The sequence below is a fragment of the Lipophrys pholis genome (genome assembly GCF_963383615.2).
Source record: "Lipophrys pholis genome assembly, chromosome: 20".
Lineage (NCBI taxonomy): Eukaryota > Metazoa > Chordata > Actinopteri > Blenniiformes > Blenniidae > Lipophrys > Lipophrys pholis.
Window position 1 is genome coordinate 21735657 of NC_137648.1, and position 20206 is coordinate 21755862.

Consider the following 20206-nt stretch of genomic DNA (forward strand, 5'->3'; position numbering starts at 1 on the left):
GGAGGGAGGAGGAGGTGAGGAGGGACGAGGAGGAGGAGGAGGTCTGCTCCTGGTCCTGGTCATTGGGTTGGTAATAACTAGTTCTTCGCACATGCTCAGTAGAGCCAATCAGAACAAAGTTTTGTCCATGATGTCATGATTCCCAGTCCATACTCTCCTGGGACGTTTTTAGTCACCGTAACAACAATCCAACTTGGTTGCCAGGGAAACGGTCATCATTTGGAAAACATGGCCGTGTAAACGTGAAACTTTTTTGAAACTAAACTGCCAAAACGATGCGCTGTGACCACAATATCATTCCAAGTGACAAAACCTCGTCCGTTAAACAAAATGTTTAGTTTACAGGACAGCAGAGACACTGAAAATGATGTAGTTAGCATGCCAGGCCATGAGGGGGCGCTGTTGCTTGGTCTTGTAACAAAAGGGACACACAGGTGAGCAGAGAACGAGACACACTATAACACAATGGAGAGAACCGACGTTGGACTGACGTTGGACTGAGGCTATTAGAGGAGAATCTCAACTATAAATACCAACTGGGAGTCACGCCACTACGGACGCCGCCATCTTTGTTACTTGCATATGGCAGAAGGACCATTTATCACAGCGTGTGGGGCATGTGCTGCATTCTGGTGCTCCACAGAGCTGGATGGGGGGTCATGGGTCAGGCTCAGGGTGTTGCTCAGGGACCCACAGTGGTGACACGTCAGCTGTGGGATTCAAACCTGCGAACTCCTGATCCCGTGTCGTCTCCTTTAACGTCCAGGCCTCCAAGACCCCGCCAGAGAAACACTGACTGCTTCACGGATCCATCCAGGGAATCCAAAGATATCAACTTGTCCTTAAACCACTTCCAGTCGTTACAGGACGTCAAGCTGCCGTTAAACAGCCTCTCCTGACCGTACAGGACACATCTAACGTAGCAGCGAGAGGAGCTGGAGAGGAACTGGAGAGGAGCTGGAGAAGAGCTGGAGGAGAGTGCTGGAGAGGAGCTAGACAGGAGCTGGAGAGGAGCTGGAGAAGAGCTGGAGGAGAGCGCTGGAGAGGAGCTGGAGAAGAGCTGGAGGAGAGCGCTGGAGAGGAGCTGGAGAGGAGATGGAGAGGTGGAGAAGAGCTGGAGAGAAGCTGGAGAAGAGCTGGAGAGGTGGAGAGGAGCTGGAGCGCTGGAGAAGAGCTGGAGAGAAGCTGGAGAAGAGCTGGAGAGGTGGAGAGGAGCTGGAGCGCTGGAGAGGAGCTGGAGAAGAGCTGGAGTGCTGGAGAGGAGCTGGAGAGGAGCTGGAGTGCTGGAGAAGAGCTGGAGAGGAGCTGGAGTGCTGGAGAAGAGCTGGAGAGCTGAAAAGGAGGTGGAGAGGACCTGGACAGGACCTGGAGAGGTGGAGAGGAGCTGGAGAAGAGCTGGAGAAGAGCTGGAGAGGAGCTGGAGAGGAGCTGGAGAAGAGCTGGAGGAGAGCGCTGGAGAGGAGCTGGAGAGGGCTGGAGAGGTGGAGAAGAGCTGGAGAGAAGCTGGAGAAGTGCTGGAGAGGTGGAGAGGAGCTGGAGCGCTGGAGAAGAGCTGAGAGAAGCTGGAGAAGAGCTGGAGAGGTGGAGAGGAGCTGGAGCGCTGGAGAAGAGCTGGAGAGGAGCTGGAGAAGAGCTGGAGTGCTGGAGAGGAGCTGGAGAGGAGCTGGAGTGCTGGAGAAGAGCTGGAGAGCTGAAAAGGAGGTGGATAGGACCTGGACAGGACCTGGAGAGGTGGAGAGGAGCTGGAGAAGAGCTGGAGAGGAGCTGGAGAGGAGCTGGAGAGCTGGAGATGAGGTGGAGAGGAGGTGGAGAGGAGGTGGAGAAGAGCTGGAGAGGTGCTGGAGAGCTGGAGATGGGGTTGAAAGGAGGTGGAGAGGAGCTGGGGAGGAGGTGGAGAGGAGCTGGAGCGCTGGAGAAGAGCCGGAGAGCTGAAAAGGAGGTGGAGAGGACCTGGAGAAGAGCTGGAGAGGAGCTGGAGAGGAGCTGGAGAGCTGGAGATGAGGTGGAGAGGAGGTGGAGAAGTGCTGGAGAGGAGCTGGACAGCTGGAGAGGGGTTGAAAGGAGGTGGAGAGGAGCTGAGGAGGAGGTGGAGAGGAGCTGGAGAGGAGTTCGGAGAGGAGCTGTAGAGGTGGAGAGGCGGTGGAGAGCTGATGAGGAATTGGAAAGGAGGTGGAAAGCTGGAGAGGAGGTGGAGAGGTGAAGAGGAGTTGGAAAGGAGGTGGAGAGCTGGAGAGGAGATGGAGAAGAGGTGGAGAGCTGAAGAGGAGTTGGAAAGGAGGTGGAGAGGAGGTGGAGAGGAGGTGGCGAGGAGGTGGAGAGCTTGAGAGGAGTTGGAAAGGAAGTGGAGAGCTGGAGAGGAGGTAGAGAGGAGGTGGAGAGGAGCTGCAGCCTCGGGCTCCCTCGACAGTCTCCAGTCATGAGACTTGAAACATGGTTTTGTTCCTAAACTGCATCGTCTCGTCACGACAGACATCCTGAGGAATCCACTGCTGACATGTGATGCTGGAGGCTTTCCTGTTTACACACAGCCCCGTGTGTGTGTGTGTGTGTGTGTGTGTGTGTGTGTGTGTGTGTGTGTGTGTGTGTGTGTGTGTGTGTGTGTGTGTGTGCAACAGAAATGCAAAAATGTGAACAATTCACATTCTATTTTATTTCTATAATTTTAAAAGCAACTTATTTCAAGACACTTTTACAGAGAAAAACCAACAATTCAACATGAGCGAGTCGAGGAGAACCTGCAGAACCAGACCCAGAGAAGAGGAACCTGCAGAACCAGACTTAGATGACAAACCTGCAGAACCAGACCCAGAGGAAAAGGAACCTGCAGAACCAGACCCAGAGGAGGAGGAATCTGCAGAACCAGACTCAGAGGAGAAACCTTTAGAACCAGACTCATTCAAACTGTGGTTCTGTTGGGGGGTCAGGAATCAAACCCTGGTTCTGTTGGGGGGGTCAGGAATCAAACCCTGGTTCTGCTGGGGGGTCATGAATCAAACCCTGGTTCTGTTGGGGGGTCAGGAATCAAACCCTGGTTCTGTTGGGGGGTCATGAATCAAACTTGTATCTTGGACTTTGGAAAGCTGAAAATATTCCTTCAATCTCTTCTGAGACGTTTCACATCCTGGCAGAGATATTCTGACCCTCATGGTGGAAACACTGCAGTTATCAGGTCAGGCCACTAGTTGGTGCTGTACAATCTGTGCTCTCGCAATTCAAGTTCACATAAAACTCAACAGAATTGATCCACTGTGGTTCAGTCTGTCTCTGTGGTTCAGGTTCCTCAGCATCCGTATGAAGAAATGTTCTGCAGGTATGCAGACGATGACGTAGTGAGTGTGAGTGAATGTTATCGCTGCTGACTCACACCAACCAGCGAAGACTCCCGTACCGTTGCCATGGAAACGGAAGGCACGAGAGTTTGTAGTTCACGTTTGAAAAGAGTAACGTCACGTAAACTGAAAGTAAAAATTAGAGCCGAGGTCAAATGAGTTTCTTCTGTCCTGAAGGTTTTGAAACGAGGTTTGAATCGTGATGCTGATCGTAAATTTGAAGTTAAAGTTTTTAATATAGAATTTAGTTGTAATGGTTAGCAAGATGGTGCGTGTGTGTGTGTGTGTGTATGTGTGTGTGTGTGTGTGTGTGTGTGTGTGTGTGTGTGTGTGTGGCTGCTCCTCTTCATCAGCGGCTGCAGAGTCGAGCTCCAGAGAACAGCAGGCTCTTTCTTTGGGGGGGCGGACGGGGGCCGCGAGGACGGTCCCATGATCTCTTCCTCCTAACGCGCGCGCACACACACACACAAAAACATAAAAACATAAAAACACAAACACACAAAAACACAAACTCACACTAACACACACACACACACAAAAACATAAAAACATAAAAACACAAACACACAAAAACACAAACTCACACTAACACACACACACACACACACACACACACACACACACACACACACACGCACACACACACGCACACACACACACTCACACAAACTGACACTAACACACACACACACACACACACACACACACACACACACACACACACACACACACACACAAACACAAACTCACACTAACACACACACACACACAAAAACACACACACACAAACACAAACTCACACTAACACACACACACACACACAAACTCACACTAACACACACACACGCACGCACGTGCACACACACACACACACACACACAAAAACACAAACTCACACTAACACACACACACACACACACACACACACAAACACACACACACACACACACAAACTCACACTAACACACACACACACACACAAACACAAACTCACACTAACACACGCACGCACGCACGCGCACACACACACACACACACACACACACACACACACACACACACACACACACACACAAACACAAACTCACACTAACACACACACACACACACACACATACACACACACACACACACACACACACACACACACACACACACACACACACACACACACACACACACACTCCGCAGGTCAGATGATTTGATATAAACAATACTCTCTCCGGTCGTTGAATGTTTCAGTAACAAGAAGAAGAAATATTAAAACAAGTGAAGTCGTTACAAAGACTGAACAACTAGAACTACTTTCCTCCAAGACAACACACTGCGGGATTTACCACATGTGCACCAATACCACTACTTTAAAGTACAAGTACCAACCTTTAGCTACTTGTCAATACCAAGTACTGATACAAGTACTTATTAAATACCATAAAGCTCAAAACTTCTTATTTCTTGTTAAATGAATCCTGTTTGAATATTTCCTCTAATCAGGTCACTGATCCAACTCTTGATTATCACTCCAACCTGTGTATTTAGGAACTCTCGTCTTAAGTCATACTCTACTTATGTCTTTATGTCCCCGTTTACACCCAAAACATGGTACCTTTAACTGCTCAGCTTATAAAACCATTTGAGCTCCACAGCCTCCTGCTTCCTTCTGTATTTCCATTTGTTGATAGAAGCGTAGTGTCACACAGTGACAGTAAATAACACAAAGTAAATGTGCCATTAGATTAAAACACACGATGAAAAGAGGAGTTATTACCAGAGGTGGCATCATAAACTACAAAAACTCACATTACTGTAATTAAGTGGTGTTTTTTGGTAATAATGTCATTTTACTGGCTCTCCAGTCATAATTCCTGTTTGGATTTATGACTTTATTCTCCTCACGTTTGTTCAGCTTGAAACGCAGTTACCGTTTGTGGAAGTAATCTGCTCCGGGTGGAGGCAAACAGGCCTCGTTTCCACGACGACGGTTGAAGCGAAGTTTATGAGTTTTTGTTTCAGAAAAGTTTCATATTTACATGACGTTTTGAAAACGATGTCTGTTTCCACGGAAACGGCAGAAGACGACTTGAATGTCCAAATAAATGGTCACACACACACACACACACACACACACACACACACACACACACACACACACACACACACACACACACACACACACACACACGTGCAGTACAGCTGCTCCGAACTGGGACTCAAACCTACAACCCTCTCACTGTGAGCCAATGGTGCTCACCACTACACCACCATGCAACGACAAACGTCTATTTAGGTCAGATTTATTTATTTTCTAATAAACTGGGCTCATGGGTCGGTGGAGCTGTTGGTCTTTCAACCAGAAGGTTGCGGGTTCGATTCCCACCTCCACCTGTCCACATGCCGGAGTGTCCTTGTGCAAGACTCTGAACCCCCAAACTACAGAAACTTGAATGAAGTATTTATCTTCCATCAGTGAGACGGAAACTTAAAATTATGTAACATGAACAGATTCTTTTATGAGGCAGTTAAAACATTTTGGTTCAAACAGGTTTTTTTTACCTGGAGCTGCTCAACTTCACCCGTTCTTTTTATTTCTACAACTATGTACGTTTTTATTGCTCTGTATTTTTACTGATCTTATTTCTGGGTTTTTTTTTTCTGCTTTTCGTGCTGTAAAGCACCCTGTGATCTTTATCGGGGAAACTTAGTAACATGGTGTGTAATTATAGGAAAACATAAGGACTTAACTGAATGTAAATTAACCTGCATAATTAATGCAATCACGTCCAATTCAACAGGTCTGAAAATTAGTAGTAAATATAAAACATATTTAATCCTTCCACTTCCTCAATATTCAAAAATTAGATTTCAAATATAGCCTGACCTTTACTTACTTAATTAATATAATTCAATACTATAAATTTTGATTATTTATTTACTTGTTTGTTTTGTCTTTTTAGTCATTTGCTGATTATTTTCCATTTGTACATTTATATGTTGTTACATAGATTCAATGTTAATAATTAAAATGTTTGTCAACCGTTTTCTAATCAAATCAGGTGAGTTTGATACGGACTGTTATTGGTTTTAAATTCATTATTAAATTACAAACATTCATTTTCTGTATAAAGAAATAATTCAGTTTATTAGAATAAAACTTAAATCCGTGGAGCTTTCACTCTTTTCTTCTCATCGTTGGAGTCTTGATCCGCTGTGGAGTGCTGCTCTCACGCACACCTTCCTGCGGGACCCGCAGCGACGACCCGCAGGGGGGTGCGTGCGTGGAGCCGCGCGGGTCCGTGCGGTGCGCTCGGACCCCGCTCCTCCGTGCAGGAAGGTGATGTCGTAAAGCCGGGTGTCGTAAACCAGGTGCGGACGGCGGGGGGAGGTGAAGGTGGAGGGAGGAGAGGAGTGTGGGGGGAGAGGGTGAGAGAGGAGGTGACTCTCCGGCAGCATTTAGACACAACGAAAGGATCATGGCGGATGGCCCCAGGTGTAAGCGCAGGAAGCAGGCGAACCCGCGGAGGACGAGCGGTGAGTGGAACCGAGCCGGCACCGGGCCGGGGGAGGGGGGGCTCCGGGGCGAGCCGTGCGGGGTCCGGGCGAAAAGTTTGGGAGCGTTTCCAGAGAAGTGCGGGTGTCGGTGCGCTGTACCGTTATACCTGCTGCCGCTCCTCCGCGCTGCGCTCCGCCGCGCTGCGCTGCGCCGCGCCGCGACGCGCCGCGCCCGGGACCGTTATACGCGCCTCACGGAGCGAGCGCAGCCCCGGACCCGGCTCCAGACCCCCCGGACGCACCGGGACCACCGATACACACACACTGCTCATGATTTCCACGGAGTTTGGAGCCCCGCACTAAACTCTGACCTGCTTGTGGAGGGTTGGGGGGTGGGGTGGAGGGTTGGGGGACGCCGCTACCTGATTGCAGCGGCCGCTTCTGAGCAGTTTATCTTAAAGTGAAGATTGTGTTATTTCTCAAAAGGTGGATAAAGACAGAAAGACAGAAAGGATGTGAGCGGTATTAAGAGGAAGCCCGGAGCAGTTTGCGGCTGTTTCCCGGAGCAGGTAGTGTCCGGACACTGTTGCTGCGCTACGAGCGCGTTAAACACCTTAATCTCACACATCTCTACACATTTATACTCTTTTTCACTTCAGATTTATTCAGAAATGAGACGCAGACGAGATGCGTCTTGTTGCGCACGTTTGGAGCGCATTTTTTATTCCCATTCTTCAACTTTTGCGTGTTTTTCTGGCGTGGACGGTGCGTGAAGAGGTGCGTGTCGGTAGTTAAAGTGTGGAGCAGGGTTTTGCTCGGGGACAGGAGCCTGGATGGGGTATCATCGGGGTATCACAGGGGTATCAGAGGGATAACGGAGGGGTAAAAGAGGGCAAAAGCGGTCCGGAGCGCAGTCCATATAAGGAGAGCGGATCCGCTCCTGACGCGCGGCGGAGAATCCGGATTCTCTCCGGACGGTCGGACGCCAACAAACCTCACCGCTTTCTTTTTCATTTTACTTTAGTTTTCTAACATTTTCTTGATTCCAAGCCACCAATCCTCCTAAAATACCAACCACCTTCCTGCTTGTTCTTGTTCCGCACGTCGCGTCTCCGGCCGTTGATTTGTTGTTTTTGTCCTCGCGGAGTCTCACTGCCGTTATTCTTCTGTGTGTGTGTGTGTATGTGTGTGTGTGCGCGCGGTGTTTCTTTATAAATCTGCTTAATAAATGACTTTTTCAGGGAGTTTTGTGGCTCGATACATCCGACCTCGTCCTGTGCGCCGCGCAGCGTTTTTTTTTTTTTTTGTATTTATGCGCTTTTTTAATGAGATTTTTTTGATTGTTGTTCATTTGTTTTGTCGTCACATTGAGTCTGTGAGTCCAGTTTCGGTTTAACGGAGCCTGGTAATGCAGGATTTTTCAGCGTAATCCGTGTGTGTGTGTGCGTGTGTGTGTGTGTGTGTGTGTGTGTGTGTGTGTGTGTGTGTGTGTGTGTGTGTGGGCGTGCGCGCGCGCGCTCGTATAACGGTGCCGCTGTCACAAGACGGGTGTGTGTGTGTGTGTGTGTGTGTGTGTGTGTGTGTGTGTGTGTGTGTGTGTGTGTGTGTGTGTGTGTGTGTGTGTGTCAGCCTCGTGGGAATGTTTATTGTCTTTTGTTGCCACTTTTTTTGTCTCGTTTCTGGGAGTTAACGGTTTTACGAGTCGCTCCTGAGCACCGGGCTGATCCTATTGATATTTAAAGTCACGTGGAGCGAGGCAAACAGATGTGTTGCCTCATTTGCATTTGGTTCAAAGACTCTGACTTCCTGCTGCCTCCTGACCAGGCAGGTGATCTGTCATGTAAATACACTAACATGTTGTCAGGCTGGAAGGAGGACATCTTTTACTGTGACACCCCCTCCTCGGTCTTTGCCCCATTCCTGCCCCTCAGAGGGAGGGAGGCGGGAGGGGGACCAAGGTGAGCCCTGTCCCGCTGTAAACAGAGAGGTGCTAACAGCCGCAGAACGACAGGTGGTTGCAATCGGCGGGAGACCCCAGTATACCCCCGCCCCCCCCACCCCCACCCCCACCACACCCCCACCACACCCCCACCCCCCAGTAATTTAACACAGCCGTTTGGGAATAGAGGAATTTATCAGCGATGCAAAGTGTTTTCAGAGAATTGCTGTTTGTTCACAGATGATATCACACAGGTCATCCTGCTCATCCCTTCATCGCTCCCTCCACCCTTTGAGGCAAAGTTTCAAGGTGGAACTTTTTGAAAACAATCAGAATCTGTCGCTGTGTAAACAGGGAAACACAAGACTTTCTGGAAACGCTCCGTCTCCTTGTCGACGGTGGAGACGGTTCCACTGGCCATGTGCTCCATGTTGGGTCCTAACTGGAAAGGCTTTCTGTGTGAACGTGAAACTTTTCAGAAAGGATTGGTGTTCACCTGAGAGACTGAGTGACACCTGGACGGATGACTCTCTCTCCACTTGTTGCCCCGGACTCTCTCACTCTTTCTAGAAAGCGCCGAGCGCCAGCCGCATGCTGGAGAGCAAGCTGTGCCGGTGTTTCGAGCCTCACAGCGCGGAGGATTGGCTCATGCCACTTCTGCATTTTAAAAGACATCTGTTTACGTTTTACCAGGTCCGCCCCTGTTGTGTGAAGAGTCGAGCGGAGGAGGAAATTTTTCATTTATCTCGCTCGCTTTTCACCAACTTCCTCAGCAGCTTCATTCAAAAGTGCCAAGTAAGAAGAAAATCCCCCATCACACCGCCTCCTCCCTCTCCCTCTCCCTCTCCCTCGCTCTCTCGCTCCTCTTCCCTCTCACCCCTCCTTCCAAGGCTCGTCCTTTCTTTCAGAGAGAGAGAGAGAGAGAGAGAGAGAGAGAGGGGTTAAGACACAGTAGCCAGGGGTGCTGTTGATTGCCCCCTGACCTAGGCACCCATGCGTGCTTTAGAGTATGACTTCACTTTCCCCCCTCTGTGCCATTGTGAGGCTTCCAGCATGTCCAATTGTGTTTGTGTTTAAGTCTGTTGAATGACGGGGGAGAGGAGGAGGAGGAGGAGGAGGAGGAGGAGGAGGAGGAGGAGGAGGAGGAGGAGGAGGAGCTGCAGCTTTTTCTCCTCTCCCTCCGTCTCTCCCTTCATTCCTGCCTGACCCCTTAAACTGTGAGCTCTATGATCCCGGTGGATGGGGTGGGGGAGGGGGGGGTGGGGGTGGGGGGGGGGGGGGGGACTGAAGAACTATACAACAGGTGACAGCCGAGCGAGCGGCGCCGATAACAGAGCAGGAAGCGCTCAGTATCGGCGCTCGGATATTTATGGACGCCTGCGATAAAGCTGAAGAGTGTGATGCTCTTCAGTGGAAGTCGTCCCGGGGATTCCCCCCTCAGGCGCTTCCCTTTCTGAAAAGTTTCCCGTTGAAACAGCGACATTCTGAAAACGATGTCTGTTTCCATGGCAACTGCAGAAACGCTGAAAACGATGTAGTTTTCATCACCATCAGAAACTGGATGTGATCTATAAGTCAGGCCTCGTCTGCGCGACGACGCTTCAAGTGAAAATGCAGCGTTTCTGTTTCAGAAAAGTTTCAGGTTTACATGGCAACGTTTTGAAAACATGAATGGCAGAAAAGCTGAAAACTATGTAGTTTTCATGTTGGTCCACTAGTTGGTGCTGTTGTTAGTTTTAGTAATGATAGCACACACGCACGCAGCAGAGAACAATCAGACAAAAGGCAACAAAAGTTTTACATTTTCAGTTAAAAACGATGGTGTAAAAAGGCGCCGGAGCCTCGACGTGACATAACAAGTGTCTCTGAGGTTTTGGTGAAACTTGCAAACCCTGAACAAAACTCCGTCCAACCAGCGGAGAGCACTGAACCACGACTCCACCTCTCTAAGTACGTTTAAATCCTCTGCACAATATCTGCAGCGTGAACGTGACCCCGACGTGGCGGATCAGCGTCTCCGCCGAGGAAACAGTCCGAACCCTCAGCGCCACCTGTTGTCAGTAAAACCTGTTAAGCTCTTTGACGCGTTCGCAGACTCTGGCGGTTTCATTCCTGTCTGAGAATCAGGACGTCTGTGGCGCCTCCACCATGCAGAGAACATGAAAACAGACTGTGGGAAATATGGATGGAATTCAGGTTATCTTCATTGACGGCTGGTCGCTGGCTGAGTTCTGGAAGTGTGTTGGTGTCTTCAGGCTGTTTACTGCAGGAATCATTCAATTCTTTGTCTCCAACAAGAAACCTGTCCCGACCCGCTCCGTTTGCCATGACCAAGACAAGCAACGGACAAAGTCACATGACTTCACAGAGAGCCGATATTGCTGGGTACGCTAACAGCTGATCCATACTCAGGGTTTGTTTGTCCGGTCCTACAGAGTCCGGTTTACACGACACCGCTTCACCAGGTCATCGTTTCAGAAAAGTTTTGTGACAGCCGACAACGTTGTCGTGTAAACGAGCATTGGTCAGTATCGAGCAACCATCACGTAGCTTCATAGGAACTTTATGATTCCACCTGAAAGTAAAAGTGTGACCAAGACAGAGTCCTCTCGGCCTGAGCAGGTGGACTCCGCCGGGTTAGGTTAGGGTTAGAGTTAGGGTTAGGACCAAGACGGCGTCCTCTCAGCCTGAGCAGGTGGACTCCGCCGGGTTAGGGTTAGGTTAGGGTTAGGACCAAGACGGCGTCCTCTCGGCCTGAGCAGGTGGACTCTGCCGGGTTAGGTTAGGGTTAGAGTTAGGGTTAGGTTAGGGTTAGGACCAAGACGGCGTCCTCTCAGCCTGAGCAGGTGGACTCCGCCGGGTTAGGGTTAGAGTTAGGGTTAGGTTAGGACAGAGATGGCATCCTCTTAGCCTGAGCAGGTGGACTCCGCCGGGTTAGGGTTAGTTTAGGGTTAGGACCAAGACGGCGTCCTCTCGGCCTGAGCAGGTGGACTCCGCCGGGTTAGGGTTAGAGTTAGGGTTAGGACCAAGACGGCGTCCTCTCAGCCTGAGCAGGTGGACTCTGCCGGGTTAGGTTAGGGTTAGAGTTAGGGTTAAGACCAAGACGGCGTCCTCTCAGCCTGACCAGGTGGACTCCGCGGGGTTTCACTCCTTCATTAAGTGTGTGAGAGAGATTTTGCGTGATGTCCATCGCTGTGGGAACCGGCCTGTCCTCGACTGACCACAGGGCGGAATTAAAACGATGTGATGTACGACCACACTCCCACCTCTGTTAAGGCAGCTTAATGATTAGCTGCTCCCATGGAGGCTGAGAGCATTAGCCTATAAAAAGGTGCTCTCCCCTTCATAAAGAAGGAGTTTTAAACCCAGAGTCAGTTTCAGTCACCCCCTTAACTGCGCTTGGATGTGCTTTATTGGGGTTTGTGTGACCGAATGCCTAAATGAAGCATTGTGTGTCGGGGGGGGCTTTAGTGAGAAAGCCCGAGGAGAAAGAGCCTAGTTACCTTTGCAGTTTGCTGCTCTACCTCATACACTTTCAGCGGCAGAAGAAAAGGGCCATTCAGCGGCCCGGCATGGGGAGGGAGAGCCCTTTTCACACTCAGCTTGTGGGAAACTTCTCCTCCATACTGTGCATGCCATTTGCATATGACCCATTCTTTTCCCCAAAGGTCCCTGCGAGGGAGGAATCCGCGGAACGCTCGCAGAATTCATCAAATCCCTCTCTGGCGCTCTCTCACACGGCCCTCGGGCCCTCGAGGGCCCCGCATCGCGACGCTCCGCCTGACATTTCTGTCTTCGGAGAAACGCGGCTCGTCACCTTGCTTCACGCTCGCCTTCGTCTTCAGCAGCGACGCATCCCCGTGGCATTCCTGTATTCTAAAGCATGCGATGGCGTCGTTGTTGTTTTTTTCTTAATGTCAGGGTGAGGGCTTAATTTGGCGCGGCGGGCAGGAGTTCCCCCCCCTCACATCCGCGGCACTGAGCCGGGATCTGCATGACGGCCTTGGGAGGCTCCCTGACTGATGACGATGACGCAGCCGGATCAGCAGGACCATCGCAGCGGCAAAACATCTCCCGGAGTCACTGACTGGGGCGGGAGGATGGGGGTGGGGGGTTGGGGGGGGGCGGGAACAGGAGGACGAGGCTGAACAAGCTGAACAAAAACACACCCGGTCATTCTGTAGTAACCCGAGCTCCGACGCAGAGCCACCGGTCCTGATGCTGCTCGCCGTGCTGATGTGCGGCGGCTCGACGCCCTCCACCCCTGAAACCGAAGCGTGGGCGGATGTTTAACACGTCGCATGGAGGAACAGGGAGGAATGGTGTGAACCCGCCGAGCAGAAAAGCTCTGACACGCAGGAATCTGCAACCATCTCTGTTAGTTGCTTTTGTAATGAAGCCACACACACATGCAGCGGAGAACAATCCTCTCTCAACATTAAAGCGTTTTATAATCGATTTTCCATAAAGGAGCGATTCTGCCCAGAGAATAAAGCAAAATCTCCTCCCATTCCAACCTGCAGTTTCCTAAATCCAAATGACCAAAGTCCAGAAGTTTCCAGACAAACCATCAAACTGTTGATGTTTCCTGACTGACACCATCTTGGGAAACCTGCCCCAAGGGATTCTGGGATATCAAAGATGGCGTGGCGGCAGCTCCAGCCAGAATATCAACAACTGACCGATTCAGGGTGAAAAACATCCAGACTGTCTCAAAGAAAAGAGTCTTGAAGTCTGAATGTAGTGAAACTGATGGTTTTTCCAGAGAGAATCCAGATCTGGAGAGATCCACTGGACAAACGGGATCTTGCTTTAGGAATCTTCTGCCGTTTCCCTGACGTTAAAATGTCAACAAACCCGGGGTATCTTTCACAAAATATAAATGCTGAAATACGTGTTTGTCTAAGTGTGACGAGGAATTTCCTTCAGAAAGATTTTTATTAGAGACGAACGTCAACGACGACAACTGGATCCTACATTTTTCATTTTTCCCGTGTGGATTCTGGAAGAAGAACTTTCACAATGTTCCCACACTGACATTCTAGTGGACAGACGACCAAGGTAGATTGTTGCAACGGTGACTGTCAAAATAAAAGTACTAAGTTCCAGGAGATTATGGACTGGGAGTCATGACACCATGGAGGAAACTGTTCTGATTGGCTGATGTGCAGAAGAACTTCCAGAAAGTCTCATTGACGAGCTCGAATGTCTTCAAAAAGTTGTGCTCTCAGTGACTCCGAGCACCGTTGTCGTAGAAACGGAATCCAAAACGCTATGGAAGCTTTGCGTTTTCACTAGAAATCGTTGACGTGTGAACGTCAATCGTCCCTCGTCCTCTTCCTCCACCTTCCTCCACTGCAGGTGAAGTTCTCCAGGAACTCCAACACTTCGGGGACACATTAGCAGTAAATGTTGTGTAGCTGTGTGTTTTTAATCATGTGTTTGGTTCAGACGTCCTTTGGGGTCTGTTAGATTCCCTCCTTGTCCCCACATCATCACCCCCCCCCCCCTCAGTGGAGCGGTTAATGAAAAAGACTGGACGGACACAATAGGCGGGAGGCGGGCCGGCGAGGGGCGGGGCTCTTCCAGCAGCTTGTGTTTGTGTCCAAAACTCTGCCGTGGCTTCAACTCCAGGCCACATGGCTGCCATCTTCTTTTTTAACTGGACGCGTCGTTCCTCTTTCAGAACGTGCTTGACCTTATTACAGCCCCTGGGCGTCTCTGTCTACAGGGATGAGACGAGATGACATCAGATGAAGAGTAATCCGTTGCCGTGTATTGTGTTTTGAACACAGCGCAGCGGCTGGCGTTTTGCCAGCCCCTTATGATGACCATATTGATTTTCCTCTCCATAGCACACACAACCGATAATGGCCCTCCCGAGGCGGCACGCATACATATTCACATCCTGACTCCGGTCGCTCGGCCCGGCTGCCGTGTCCCCGGGGCCACGCTGACTAACAAATGGAGCGCACCTATCGAGCTAGCTGGAGCAGGCTAGCTGCCGCACGTGAAACAGAAAACGTTAGTCACCCCCGTTTGTTAGTCAGAGAGGAGACAGGCTGCTCTGCTGAACGTCAACACGGATAAACATCCACACGGGATTAATGAGAGGAGAATGGCCCGCTTGAAAACAGAGGGAGGGCAGAGCGCAGCAACGGCATCGCCCCATTTAACCCGTGAGCGTCGTGTGGCGGTCCCAGTGACCCCCACCAGTGTGAACCTAACCGAAGGAGGCAGCCACGCGGAATCGCTCTGATTGACTGTCAGAAGGGGGGGGAAAAAAATCACAATCAGCATTTTTTTAGAGCATTCTCAAGGTAGTTCTCAGTGTCCATGGAACCGAGATACGGTTCTACAGCTTAGTCTGGTGTCTGTACCGTCGGTCTCAAAGAATTCACAAACAGCCACGTGTTAGCACAGTTAGTATAAAATAGCTGACACAGCAGTTTCTCTGGTGGAAATCCTGCACAGAGCGCAAAAGGTAGGGATGCACCGATACCGGTACCAGTATCGGCCCAATACTGCAGCGACAAAATAACAAAATATCAAGAGGGGGAGAAAGATAGTTCGCACAACACCAGCAACTTTATCACCAGAAACATTATCACCCGATGTTGCTCAGTAGTTTAACTGCTTATGAGATGTGTTACATGCTACATGCTAAAGGGTTTTGGGACTCACACACCAGCGATGCTACATGCTACATGCTAAACATGATTAAAGTCTGACTGACTCAGTATTGGTGAAGTACTGAAAGGTTACAACTCGTCCTTTAATAAAGTAGTATCAGTGGATCCCTAATTACTAAGGAGTGATGTTTTTTCAAAATACGTTTTATGACAGTCCTCCATCAGTCATCCTCTACACACCTCTACACACCTCTACACTCCTCTGCACACCTCTACACACCTCTACACACCTCCACACACCTCTACACACCTCTACACACCTCCACACACCTCCACACACCTCCACACACCTCTACACACCTCTACACACCTCCACACACCTCCACACACCTCTACACACCTCCACACACCTCTACACACCTCTACACTCCTCTACACTCCTCTACACACCTTTACACTCCTCTACACTCCTCTACACACCTCTACACACCTTTACACTCCTCTACACTCCTCTACACACCTTTACACTCCTCTACACTCCTCTACACACCTCTACACTCCTCTACACACCTCCACACACCTCTACACACCTTTACACTCCTCTACACTCCTCTACACACCTCTACACTCCTCAGAGCTGAACCTTTTCCACCGTACGTTGCCCAGTCAGACCAACATTTACAAATATTTACAGAGAACCTGACTGAGAGGCCAAAGGAACCGAGTCTGTTGGTTTCTGTCCTGGTACCAGTGAGTCCAGGACACGGCGGGAATCAAGTATCGACGGGTGTCCAGACTTTACCAGTCGATTTAACGAGTGACCTCGGTACGATTCCCTCCCTTCACTGTCATCGAATCAAACGTAGGATTTCTAACCTCACAGCACCTGCAGTGCACCGCAGGACGCCGACCGCAAGGGCCAAAGTGCAGTTCTTCTAGGTAGAGCCGCCTCCGTGACTCTGGGAACTGGAACTGAGCCAGTGACCTTCGACCTGCGTCAGCCCACCTGTCCCGCCTGCGCTCAGGTGTTTACAGTGACAACAGGCCGTGTGTGTGTGTGTGTGTGTGTGTGTGTGTGTGTGTGTTTTCATTTCGTCAGAACATAATTTACAGGCCATCTTACTTTTCATTCTCATTAATATCAAAGAATCTGCAAATCGCCAACGCCGCTTGCCCTCTCTTGCGTACCGGTAGGTGACGTTCCCGACGTACGTCGTCATGAAGTATTCAGCGTTTTTTTAGTTTTAGTTTTTTTTTAACTTGAGAAGTTTATTGTTCCACTGGTCAGACGATGCAGCTTCACCAGAGCTGAACAACATTATTAATCAGTGACTCGTCACGCGTTTGCTCTCGTCATTATCAGTACGATGTGTTAGCTGCATGCCAGTGCGCTAACAACATCAACAAAGCCTCATGCTAACGCCTGCGACCCCCCCCCCCTTAAAGTTTCTCCCCGTTGAGCCTCTCCCTCCGTTCTCTCCCTCCACTCTCTCGGCAGCTGTCTTGGCTCTGATTCTCCAGCAGGTGCTGTTGACTCTGCTCATAAATAACACCTAACAAAAGTATGAGAGAGGCGGAGATTGAAAGTTTCCTCTGGCAGGAGAAGCGGGCGTGGCTGACGGTCAGTCGCTGGCCGTCAGTCGCTGGCCGTCAGTCGCTGGCCGTCAGTCGCTGGCGGTCAGAAAGGAGAGCGGTGCAGACAAGACGAGGAATTGCGAGCCTCTCTTTAATTTTGTTCCCTCCCCTCTGAAACGTGTTGCCGATTCTTCTGAAGTTTGCTCTTTTCCTCAATGCCAACTTTTCAATAAACCCCTTTCATGCAAATTTCTAGTAAATGGATCTTTTTAAACACAAGGCCAGCGGTAAGTGACTGGTTAAGGAGGGACTCGAGTTTGGAGGGAAGGAGAGCGTTATCTTTTCTGTAATTAGGACGTGAGAGCTGGGAACAATGTTAATCGCGCTCTAAAAGCAAATGAAGAGGTCAGGGAAGGAATTATACGCACACTTTTACAATCACCGTCAGTAATGAACCAGCACTCGGCATAAATGGAGCCATAAATCAGGCTTGATCAAGAGGCCATTAATGAACACGGCTCGCAAAAATCACACCTCGTCTCGTCTTTGTCATTTTACGCTGGTCGGATTCGCTGCGGCTGTCGCACGTGTGCACATCCTGCCTCATCGGAGGCGATCGATCGGCTCCTCGGGGTGAAGGTTAGTTTGTCATTTTCCCTCAAACAAAACCAGGAAGTTTGCGAGAGATTACTGCCCAGGATGCAACCTGAAGGCCCTTTATCTCTGTGAAAACAAGAGGCTTCCTGCGGCCCTCAGACCACCATCCCCCCCCCCCCCCCCCCCCCCACCCCCCACCCACCCACCCCACCCCCACCCCCAGCACCTGTGGCAGCCTACTGAAGGATCCTCGTCACATAAGACCACAAACTGAGACCCGACCATGAAAGAAACCCGGGAAGGAGAAGCAGATCTGAGAGGTTTTGCTGTGAGACGAAAGACAACAGGTGTTGCTGCTGCTCTGCTTTCTAAAGCCCAACGCTGACGGCACAGTGAATAAGAACAGTGTTTCTATTGGCCTAGTCTTTAAGACACCGAGACACTGGACATGAGAACAATTCTAATGAAAACGTGTCATTTTTGCGTTTCATTTCAGAGACGTTTTGCGTTTACACGCAACGTTCTGAAAAAGACGTCTGTTTAGATGGAAACTGCAGAAACACTAGAAACTATGTTGTTTTTGCGTCACTAGTTGGTGCTGTTGGTTGTTTTTATAATGAAACCACACACGTAAACACAAGATGTGTGATCAGGAAGTGTGTGTGAGGTGGGTAGGAAGTATGTGATGTGGACAGAAGTGTGTGTGAGGTGGACAGGAAGTATGTGATGTGGACAGGAAGTGTGTGTGAGGTGGACAGGAAGTACGTGAGGTGAGCAGGAAGTCTGTGAAGTAGACAGGAAGTGTGTGTAGGATAGACAGGAAGTGTGTGAAGTGGACAGGAAGTGTGTGTGAGGTGAGCAAGAAGTGTGTGAAGTGAGCAATGAGTGTGTGAAGTGAACAGGAAGTGTGTGTGGGGTAGACAGGAAGTGTGTGAAGTGGACAGGAAGTGTGTGTGAGGTGAGCAAGAAGTGTGTGAAGTGAACAGGAAGTGTGTGTGGGGTAGACAGGAAGTGTGTGAAGTAGACAGGAAGTGTGTGAAGTGGACAAGAAGTGTGTGTGAGGTGGACAGGAAGTATGTGATGTGGACAGGAAGTGTGTGTGAGGTGGACAGGAAGTACGTGAGGTGAGCAGGAAGTATGTGAGGTGAGCAAGAAGGGTGTGAAGTGGGCAAGAAGTGTGTGTGAGGTGAGCAAGAAGTGTGTGAAGTAGACAGGAAGTGTGTGTAGTGGACAGGAAGTGTGTGGGGGGTAGACAGGAAGTGTGTGAAGTGGACAGGAAGTGTGTGTGAGGTGAGCAAGAAGTGTGTGAAGTGGGCAAGAAGTGTGTGTGAGGTGAGCAAGAAGTGTGTGAAGTGGACAAGAAGTGTGTGTGAGGTAGACAGGAAGTGTGTGAGGTGGACAGGAAGTGGGTGGACAGGAAGTGTGTGAAGTCGACAGGAAGTGCGTGAGGTGGGCAGGAAGTGTGTGTTAGGTGGGCAGGAAGTGTGTGTGAAGTGAACTGGAACTGAAACACCAGTTTATTCAGTTTATTCATATTAAATCCATATACAAACACTGTGTGTGTATTTGATGTGTGAATGTGTGTGTGAAGGTGGAGCGCAACACCTTGTGTGTCATGACACTCTGACGCCGCCATTGTTGTTATTGTCCATCTCCTGAGCATGTGCAGAACAGCTAGTTACTCTGGTGACCAGGAGCAGCATTTTTGCTCGTTGACACGATGAGTCGTAACGTTTTTCAAAAAGTTGTATTTCCAGTGTTTCTGAGCATCATTGTCATGTAAACGGACACACAAAACACTACGAACGTTTTGTTGTGTAAAGCAGATCCTCATGAACTCGGCACCAGGATGCTGATTGTGTATATTTGGGGTTAAATGTTTAAATGTGGCGGTGGAAGTCAGAGAGACGTCAGCCGGTCGGTTTCATGTTGGTGGACTGTGGTGGCCCGTCAGTGGAAACAAAGGAAGATCACTTCTATTCATGGGAGATCAACAAAGATGAGATATTGTTCTCCCCGTCAGGAATCATTTAAAAAGTGAAGTAGATTGAAGGTTGAATGGAAGAGCGGAGCAGACTGGGAGCGGCGGCGGCTGCAGGCAGGCCGGCGTGCCACCATGTGCTTCGCCGTCGCCGTGGTAACTCCCGAAGGCCATAATAGCTCACTCTCTGTTTCCTGTCGTGTCACTGTCTGTTGGATGAAGTTTGCGACTTAAATTAGCCACTTTGTGCAGCTCTTTTGTCCCGCTGTGGCGAAACAGTCTCCTTTTCTTAATGTGGGCCCTCCTCTTCCTCTCCTCCTCGTATTGGGGGATTTGTGATGAGTAAGCAACGCTGCATGAAAGCTCATTGGTCACGTAATGTTGTGTTGCCACCTCGGCCTCAGAAATCGCTCCCTCGCTCTTTTAACTTGCTGCCACAGCTGGCAATGGTGGTTTGTCTTGACAGCAACCTGCACAGAATTTCAATGACCCCCCCCCCCCCAAGTCTTATTATGCCATCGCTGCTAACTGGCTCCTATTCACTGCAGTGTCCTGACTTCCCAGAGGGACCTAGATAAACAAGGGCTATTCAGCCACTGAAAAAGGCCCACAGCCCCCCCCTCCTGCCCCCCCGCCGGCCCCGGCCTCTCCTTGTTTCAGTGCC